Source organism: Bactrocera neohumeralis, chromosome 4, assembly GCF_024586455.1.
Source record: "Bactrocera neohumeralis isolate Rockhampton chromosome 4, APGP_CSIRO_Bneo_wtdbg2-racon-allhic-juicebox.fasta_v2, whole genome shotgun sequence".
Lineage (NCBI taxonomy): Eukaryota > Metazoa > Arthropoda > Insecta > Diptera > Tephritidae > Bactrocera > Bactrocera neohumeralis.
The window spans coordinates 41272343-41282994 of NC_065921.1; the positions used below are offsets into that span (position 1 = coordinate 41272343).

Genomic DNA, 10652 nt, shown 5'->3' on the forward strand with positions numbered 1-10652 from the left:
GTGTTTGACAATGGAAACATAGCTCCATCATTTCCCACTGAAGTCTAATCGACACTCATTCTAGTGGACTGCACATCATGAACCAGTTCTCAGGAGTGGAAAGACGAAAAAATCGGCTGGAAAGTTATGGCATCAGTCTTTTGGGATGCACGTGGTACAATACATACTCAACGACTGATTACTGAGCCAGTTATAATCTATTTCACTGCGTATTTGGTTGCAGTTCTTTTCAACTATTCCAAATATTTAGCAATTGTATTATTTTTGAGGAAGAATCTGTCCTTACACTGGTTCTAATCTACCTCCCCACCAATTTTCAGCCAAATCGGTTCAGCCGTTCTTGAGTTATAAATGGTGTAACTAACACAACTTTCTTTTATATATATAGATGTAAAGAAATTGATTATTAAAAAATAAAAAAGCAACAGATTTTTAAATTAAAATATTTATTAATTGTTTTCATTCATCAATAGTTCAAAGATTGTTCGTCGTCTTATCTCACCTTCATGGGAACGAGCACTTGATAAAGACTCATCAATATCGTGCTCCAATTCATTAGATTGGTAATCGAAGTAATCATCGCATTAAGGGGTATTCTGGTCTAGAAATTTAAAAAAATCGAAAATTTTTTTATATTTTCAAAGTTTAACTATTCAAGAATATGTGTACCAGAGGATTTTCAAAATTCAAATTATTTTCGGAGATATAGGCATTTTTCTGACCCGACATCCAAACTGGTTCGGCCTTAGACCTAGACTGCAAAAAACTTTACGCGAAACTTTAAACGCGTTTTTCTCAAAACTGTCTTTTTCGGAACGATACCCACGATTTCTCAGGTTCTACTGGACCGATTTACTTGAAATTTTTATAGAGTCTTCTTTATAGGTTTGTCTATGGTTGGAACTAGCCCCATCCCCAAATTTTTATTTTTATTATTTTTAAAAACTTCGAAATAGTCAGAAAAAGTTATCCAAAAAAACTTTGTTTTTCAGGCAGTCGCCATTTTGTGAAAAAACTTTGTTGGTACTTGTCCGTAGTTCCGGCCATTGCAACATTATTCTAGATTAATAATCTTTTTTTTGTTTTTTGGTTTCAGATAAATAGGAGGGTTGAAATCATGGGTATGGTCACGTGGAAATTTTTAGAGACCCCCCACTTCGTCAGCTATAAAATGGATAGTAAAAATATTAATTGCTTTTTTTTACGACACTTTAAAAATTACCTGAAATTCATGCTTCTAGACCAGAATACTCCCTTAATGTCTTATGTCATTTGCATTTTTGTTTTGGAGCCTTAAGCTTTTTAAACTACCAAATCTTTCGTTCAGCATTCCAAAACAGTGTTAATTTTGAGTTCTATATCGACTGAACACTTTGTTAAACAAATTCCTTTCACTGGGGTTAAATTTCTAGAATTTTCTCTAAATGGCGTTATAACAGTATTAGATAATTTATATGCACTGTCGCCTGCGATCCATTCACCTTCTCCCAAAAATGTATCTGCAAGTGTCTTATTTGCAATCTATGCGAACACGGCTTGTGCCTTAACGGAGTAGATGTGCTTTCGTGAAAAGTACGCTTCCGGACTTTGTAAAGGTTTTCCTGCCAATGGTTTTCGGTACCATCCACATATCCTACGCAGTTAGGTATGTAATTCACTCCAAGTTTCAGAAACGAGCTTGTTGCGTTCTTCCGTATTTGGCCAAAGTAAATACTGGTCCTTATGTTTTAATAACGCATTGAAGATGCGTTCGGTTAAATTCTAAAATTATAAACATAAATAAATACGTTAATGCATATTGCGGAAAACTGACGAATTCTAACCTGAATGATACCACCATTACTGATTCCAAATAAGCCTGCAACCTTTGACAGAGTACCTCCTTCACCTTTAGAGCCTAAGCCATACAACACAATTGCTAGTTGGGTTTCCACGATCGAGTTTGGTTGAAAAGATCGGCTCCCTTTATTAGACCCAAAAAAGCATCAAACGATTTCCAAGTGACACGTGTGATCTTCTTGAATGTACCTGCATTCTTCACCTAAAGCCAATACATGCATCATTTCATCTTCTTCATTTTTACCCTCTTCTGAAAAGCAAAAAATTTTGTCGTTTAAGATCAGTATAAACAAATTAATTAGAATACATACCATTGTCTTCGCGAAAGAATTCAATAAGCACTAAGTAATTTGATGCTGCTAATTCCAGGGGCGAACGCAGGGGGGGTTTTGGGGTGTTAAAACCCCCCCCAAAGTAATTGAATTTTTAAATAATAGAATTTAATTCTACATAGTCATTTGAAAAATTGTAATTTGTTGTTTTCAAAGCAATATTTCTGCCGACGATGTATGAATATGTAAAATAAATGAATACATTAGTCACTAACAGCGTTGCCGTTTTGATACAATTGTATCTTTTTTGATACTTTTTTTTCTAAATTTTGTGATTTGATACTTTTTTGTTCACAAACGGCCTATTTTGATACTTTTCTGCTGATAGAATTTAATTTTTTGAAACTATGAAAATGTTAAACTAAAAACAAACCTATTGTATCTGGATAGTATTAAAAAGTTGTAGGAATGTAGGCCAATTAAAAAACCCAGAAAAATATAAACTGGACAGAGACATTTTTTTTAATTTGCTTCAAAGTAATGAGCTTGCCTTATAACTCTGTGGCTGCTGAACTGGATTTTTTTAGATTTAAGGGGAATTGTGAGTCGAAAATTGACTTCTTTTGAAAACTAGTTCTGAACTGAAAAGTCACCAATAAGGTTTCTATTATTTTTTTTACAGTTTATTGTTAATCATAATACAGGAAAAATAAAAACTCATTTATTATGACTTTCAGTTTTCGTTCCATGAGCAAACTGTTGTGAAATAAATTTAAATTTAAAAAAATTATGCTATTTGCAAAAAAATACTTGAGTGTCTTAATTAAAATGTCTATATTTTTAATAAAAACAACCAGAAAAAACTGGTCTGAATTAGATACACAACTTTACTTATTATTTGTTTTTCATTTGCTGAATTTAGAATGTGGAAAAGGTTACAAATCTTTTCTTCAGATTATATTTTCTAACTAAAATTTTGAATATATTTTCAGGAACTGGTTAAATCAAACAAAGAGATCCAAAACTTTTTAGTGCATCGTTTTTTAAAGATTGGAGCAACAATCCCTATATCTGTCGCTTCAAGTGAACGCTCGTTTTCCTCACTTCGCAGGCTTAAAACACATTTAAGAAATAAAACTGGAGAAGCACGCCTGAACGGAATGGCTCTCTTGAATATCCATAGAGATATAGACGTGACTGAGGAAGAGATTTTAAATGTTATGGCCCAAAATAAAGGAAGATTAGACTTCAATTTGTGAATAAAATAATGAAACATTGCCTTTTTACCTAAAACCCCCCCCCCCCCCCCCAAATTTTTTTCCTGCGTTCGCCACTGGCTAATTCTAATAACTTTAAAAGTCTTGGCTTCTCACTAATTCTCGGCATTTTTTATTCGTTACAAATGAAAAACAGCTGAGTTTCAGCAATATTGCCACAGAGCGCCAATTTAATTTATGTTGCTATTTTTCCTTACAAATATTATTAGAGCTAAGCAGATTAAAACACAAAGCACAAAACATCAAATGTACAGTATCGGACAAAACATTTGCAACTTAAAAATGATAACGAAAATACTCGAAATCGATTGCACAGAAAATAATTGACGGAGACTTACCATTTTAATTTTAAGGTAAACAAAGCAAATTTAATAACATTTTTCAGTTTATTTGTTTAATATATATAAAAAAACGATATAACATACATACATATATGTATATTCCATAAGACAAAACAATTGCAACTCAAAGAAAACGGTTCACTATTTTTCATAAAATAATAGAAAAACTTAGTATTTTGTAGCAAACACATTACTCGCAATAACTGCTTTGCATCGCAGGGGCATTGAAGCTATAAGGTTATCCACTATGGTTTGGGGTATATTTCTCCGTGCCTCCAGGGCCTTTTGTAAAAACTGATCAGTATTTGGCACATTACTGCGATTAATTCTTTTTTTTTTTACGATTTCCTATAAATCTTATATGGGATTAAGGCCTGGCGACTGTGGAGGCCACTCCATTACATTCACTTTATTCCTCTGTAACCACGATTTTAGGACCTATGCCATGTGCTTCGGGTCGTTGTCCTGGTAGAAGACCCACTTAAGTGGCATTTCCCAATCAGCATATGGCAACATTACATTATGGAATGTCTCTGAAAACGTACCGATCCATGCTACTATTAATACGATCAAGCGGCCCCAAACCAGAAGCGGAAAAGCATTCCCAGACCATAACATAGCAACTATGTTTGACTGTTTTTAGACAATAGAAATTTTTAAGACGCTTGTTTCGTGGGCGTTGAACGAAACTCACGCCATCACTTCCTACCAAATTAAATTTGGACTCATCACTAAAAAGAACAGTTTTCCACTTGCTTATTGGCCATTGTAGATGATTTTTAGCGAACACAATCGTTTTAGTTGGTTACGTTTGCCAATAAGCGGTTTCTTCGCTGGTCGGTAACTGTGTCAATCAGCGTTATTTGAGCTATGAGCGACCGTTTTTGAGTAGATTGGTAACGCAAGCTCCTTTACCAATTGCGGAGCGCTTTAAAATTGAAATTTTTTTTAAATCTCTAACAATTGAGATGACAGTTTTTTCTTCAGTTTTTCTTGGTCGGCGTCCACGATGCACTACTTCGACAGTTTTATTCCTAATAAAGTTCGGAATTATTCGGAAGATTGAAGACTTGTGAATTTTGTACTTTATAGAAATTTCTTTTTGAGAAGTTCCGTTATTATAATCATCAATAACACGTGCTCCGAGTGCTTCACCGAGTTTATTTAGAGCCATTACTTTTTTTGTAAAAAAATTTCAAATAAAAACGTGTTTTCGCAAAAATTCAGAACAGAAATTATGCTCAGTAAATGTTCTAATTAATTCAAACTCAATACCGTTACAAAAAGAAATGAACAAAGGAGAAAAAAACGAACAAAACAGAGTTGCAATTGTTTTGTCGCGGCGGATTGACGTACATTTGAAATTGTTTTCAAATATAACCGGTAAAATAAAAGAGATTCGCGATAAACATTGCAAAATATGTAACTTCAATGCTATAAATTTAGAAACAAGAAACAAAAAGCAATTCTAAGGAACAATGGCATTGTAAGACCAAAAAAATCTAGAACTTCGCTCTAGTTGAAAATGTTTTGTCCGATACTGTATATGTATGTGTACACATATGTATATGTACACCAGGGAATCTATTGTGCTATCACAATGATACAAACATAAATATGACTATAGACAAACAATGAAACATGCGTGAATGTGGCTACAAAATTTTTAAAAATATGAATGAAGCAAAAACAGCAACAACATACGTATCATTCTTCCGCACAAGCGTCGCTGCACACAAATTAATTCTCGCCACGATGGCAAAAATATAAAATCAAGTTCTTCTGAATTCAGAAAGAAATGCCGCAACAACGTCGACAGATGAACAAAAATCACAAAACTATGAAAAATTCTTATTTTACCATTTGTTCCCATGAAAAAAAAATTAAAAATGTATGAAGATTCGAACCTGGGCACTCAAGCGATTAAGTTCTCTGACTGCGATAGCGGTTCGATTTTGTGTATTTCGATTGGAATAGCAGTGCACAATAAACTTGTGAAATTTTTTAATAGTACACCACCTGCCAACACAATAGCAAATAGCAGAAAAGTAGCAGCTCTCTTCATATATTGTATATGCGTTACGCTATTTTTGTCATAGCGGTTTGAACTTTTGAGCGATACGTTCTTATAATTTTTAATAATGGCAGGAAATGTAACAAAGAAAAGAAGTGAAGTGTGCCAGATGTTTGAAGTGTTTGATGGAATATACGCAACATGTAATATATGCAAACCAAAAATTTCATATAAAATATTTTTCACAAATTTAAAGAAACACGCTCAGAATAGGCATCCTAACAGTTTTTAATATTTAATAATCATATTTTTAATATAAAGTAATCAACTTTTGCTTCACTAATAGAAACAAGCAATGCATACTACAACTGCTACTGATTGGATTTATAAAGGGATCGTAAGTCAAACCCTCTTCTAGCACGGAAACTCCAATATATGTGACCTGGTCTACGGAAAGGGGGCTTAGGTGTCAAAAAATCAATTTTCACTTTTTAGTTGATTCGGATGGAAGATGAGATGCTTTTTCACGTGATAGAATCCAAAAAGTCATAACTTGTTTGAAAGTTCCCTAAAAATGTAGAGAAAGAAGAGTAAAAATACGAAAAAATATAATTTCATCACTGAGTGAAGAAATATATTTTCGATAAATTGAGGACTTCGTCTCGCTGGATGGCAGTTTCACTATCCGAAAATCCTTAAATTTTGGGAGTCGTCCGGGCAGTGGATGAGCCATTAAATCGGCTATAGACTCGATGAATTAAACAGCTTTTTCGATGTCAGCCGGTTGAATGAATGACAAAAAGGAAAAACGAACGACAAACAGGTACTCTATAGAAGGTAAATGTAATTTTATATTCCATAGTCCATATTTCTTCCGCCCAGCAAGCTTTGCGTATACGCTTTCTAGCTTTTCGTTACTCATAATTCCAGCTTCGATGTGACTTAGTATCACTAAATCAAGTTCATTTTTCGACATCTCTAAACAATTGTTCCGCGTACTCTCGATCATTTCCCGTGGTATCAGTGTATGACATTTATTATTACAACAATCTTTTGACAGAAATTTTGTTACCAGCTCCTCCTCCTTTACTTCAACAACAGACTGGTCAATCTTAACAAAAGTTTGTTCGGTATCATCTTCTGCCTGAGATACACATACTTCGTCTTCACCATAATCGCTCTCTTCACTGTTTTCATCATCCTTTTCATGGAAATATTGTCTGTATACGGCACTGAACTCCTCATCAACACTCATGTTTCATTTCATGCGAAATGCGAAGACGATAATCAACAGAAACACTTACACAAATGTGATAACAGAACATCCGGAAAGAGAGACGAATGAAAACAAGACAACAGCAGCTGCGCGGTATTAGAGTAAACGTCACTTCTTCGGTGTTACTTTTTTAAATGTTCCACACTAGCAACTTACACGATGAACTATAATAATATTCCGACCAAAAACAACACTTACTGGACGCCCTTGAAGCCTCAATTAATGAGATAACGAGAAACTGACGAAACGGGTTGTTTATTTTTAACAGCTGTTTCCCAGAAAACTAGTTTTCGCACGTTAGCCCCCTTTTCGTAGACCAGGTCACATATATTGATAATGAGCCCGGAATTTCGAGACAAATTGTAACGGTGGCAGAGGGAAGAGTTGAAAGTAAGTTGAAGGCCGTTAAAAGTTTAAAAATTACCAATAGTCGCTCTAATTTTAGCTACAACTTGTTTAAGGCAAACAACAATAACGGCGGGGTTTGAAAGGCAATCCATGATGCACTACCTATACTTTTGATAAAGGACATTATAGAAGATGATGAATACTGCTCAGCCCAGGTTACCAATTGCCTAGTCAGCATGCAGTATCTTATGGGAATTTTGTCCAATGACTGAATCGCAGACATTACTGAGGAATGGAGGATCACTAGTAAAATTTTGCTAGCGGTCTCTGACAACGCCTCCAACATTAGAACTGCGATACAGAAAAGTTTAAAATGACGGCATCATGGATGTTTTTCACCATACGCTCAATCTGATAGTAAAAAAATGCGTTAAGTAACTAGCAAGTCTGTATAACATTGGAAGAAGTGAAACAAATCCCGATTTTATGAAAACGGTTACATCTGCGTTGCTAAGAGGTTTAACCGAACAACGTGCAAACACTGAAAATATCAATACGCTGACAATGGCTACGTTTTTGGATCCGAAAACATTTAAAACATTTATCTTTTCTAAGTCTACAGTAGCAGTTATTGTAAAAAAACGCCTTACTGCCGAGGTGAGTCGAGAAATGCAAAATTAGCAAAATGACCAGCTTACAGCCGCTGTAACTTCTGTATCGAAACTCTCAATATGGATTAATTTAAGTACAAATATTGCCACAAACAGAGTTAAAAGTACTAGTACTTCGCGCGCTTTTATAGAAGTTCAGAGGTATTTGGAAGATGAAGACATCCGCCATTCGTTGCAATGGTGGTAAACAAATAGTTAGAAGTACCCGTATCTGTCACCAATTGCGCGTGAAAAATTAGGATCAGTGCCTTGTGAAAGGTCATTTTCTACGTCTGGAATGATAATAAGTGAAAGGCGAGCGCCTTAATAATATAAGTTTAGTCGTTTTTAGAAACAATCAGAAGTTTCAGCTACTTATGGAATAATTTAATTTAATTTAATTTAATTTAATTAAGTTTTGAATTTTATTTATTGTTAAAATCAAATTTGAAAGCTTGTGTGATGAATTTAAAAAATAAGCTTTGAATACAAATTGAAATTCTTGTCATGGTTGCAATGTGCAAAAATATTTAATGTAAGTATTTAATAACATTTAGTAATATTAAACGTAATATCATAATAAATACATATATAATGAGTTTTAATAAAAATGCAGTTACTTTTAATGTTTTATATTTAATTATTTTTCATTAAGATGCTATTTATTTCTGTTAACCGCAAAGCATTTAGTTCAAACATCATTTAATTTAAAATAAAATTGAAATTAATTTATTTAAGAAAAAATTATGGTAGCCGAGCCGCACCAACTTTAGCGAAAATTTCGAGTTTTTGGACCCGTTTGAACGAACTGTGTGAAACAAAAGCGAACTTGCTGCTAATAACGACAAAAAGTCATCGTTTGAACGTCGACTTAGTTGCGATCATTGTATGATTCTACAAAGGTTGCGATCGCAAAAGCAATATAAAATCAAAGTGACACGGATAAAATGATACGAAACTCTTTTATTGGCAGTAATTTTTCTCTCAAACACGTTCACTGATTAGCAGAGATAAAGAGATGCCCAACCCTCCTGTCCTTAGAAATGAGAGAGCCGCTCATCTACCCAACTTTGACTGTTGACTGGATCTGATAGGTTTTGACGTTTCGCAACTGGAAGAAAAGACACGACCGGAGTGAAACCCCGCGAAAATAATATTAGAATGGATATAATCCGTGTAAAATGGTAAATGATAAGTGCAATATAGTCAAATTTGTGCAGTGAATATACTCGTATCACTGAAAATAAAAGGATTACGCAGCAAATATAAGCGTAAGTAGTCTTAAAGTGATTTGCATATATAATTAATATAAAACAAAATTTAATTTGCTGCAAAAATGCCGAAAACAACGATGTAGAAGAAATCCAGCGAGGGAAATACGATTTTTAAATTTCCAAACGAGGGAACAGATCTCGAACGGTAAGTAATTTAAATGGAATATAAGATGTGCAAAAAGTGAAATTTTATGTTTTTATATTGTTATGTATCCAGATATTCCCCTCACCCTACACACCATATTCCGTACGCTTTCCAACACTTAATCTCTATTTCTCCTTGTCTCCCATCTCCTATTGCAATAATTATCATCTCGTCCACTCCACCCGCTATTCGCTTTAAGTAGGCTATGTGCATTTCAATGTAACGAGAAGAGTTCAGTTCGATTTTTGAATTGCCGCAATAAAGAACTAGCTAAGACACTTAACTGGCGCAGTCGGAAGCGAACCACGCGTAGTTTTTTCTGGAAAAGAAATTTAAGAGCGTGTGCAAAGAAAAACCTAAAAGAAAATTTCGGGATTTAAAAGAAAAATAAAACTATTGTTAATAAAAGGCGCGAGAGTAAATTTCGGCGCGCATAAGTCAAGCGTTAAATTGTGGATACAGTGGCGTGAAGTTTAAAGCGAAAAGAACAAGAAAAAAATTACATGCAAAACCAATAATAACTGAAATTTAAAGTAGAAGAAAAAAAAACTTAACAGTTAGACCAGTGAAGAAAAAAAAGTAGAAAAGCGTTCAATTGTGGGTACATTGGCGTGAAGTTTAAAGCGAAAAGAACAAGAAAAAAGTACATGCAAAACCAATAATAACTGAAAATTAAAGTAAAAGAAGAAAAAAAACTTAACAGTTAGACCAGTGAAGAAAAAGTAGAAAAATGTACAATTGTGGGTACAGTTGCATAAAACCAACATACTTAAAAGAGGAAAAAATCACATACACGAGCAACAACAGCGGCAACAGTGACAGCTATAAAAACAGCAACAGCTTCAGCAGCTACAGGCAACACACACTTGCAAACGTCGAATTGGAAGCTTAACGGAACCAATTGCAGCATCAACAACAAGAACATAATTTCCTTCAGTTTAAATTATTATTCAATTCTACAAAATGAAACGTATGTATAATAGAAGTTAATATTACGAATCGTATCGATAGCTTAAGAATTCATTTTTTTCTTCCTTCTTGAGAAGTATAATACCGATAAATACAAGTTTGTAACGCAGAAGCGAATTAGAAGTATTGTTGTTTAAGTTCAAATCGAAAATTGTTAAATTGCGTAATAAGTTATAAACATGGATCAGTTGGACATAAGTAGCAGATTTAAGCTCATTTCGAGTAATCTAAATGCGATTCCGCATTA

At 34.0% G+C, this 10652-nt stretch overlaps 1 long non-coding RNA gene across 2 annotated transcripts; it reads right to left on the bottom strand.

The window, feature by feature from the left end:
- Positions 1-466: 466 nt before the first annotated feature.
- On the bottom strand, positions 467-2205 carry LOC126755165 (uncharacterized). Of its 2 annotated transcripts, XR_007666464.1 has the most exons (4): positions 2151-2205; positions 1824-2089; positions 670-1761; positions 467-601 (listed from the first exon to the last, which is right to left on the bottom strand). It is a non-coding gene; the product is annotated as an uncharacterized LOC126755165 (long non-coding RNA). The 2 variants fall into 2 exon arrangements; XR_007666463.1 differs by having other exon boundaries at positions 467-1761.
- Between the last annotated feature and the right edge of the window lie 8447 nt (positions 2206-10652).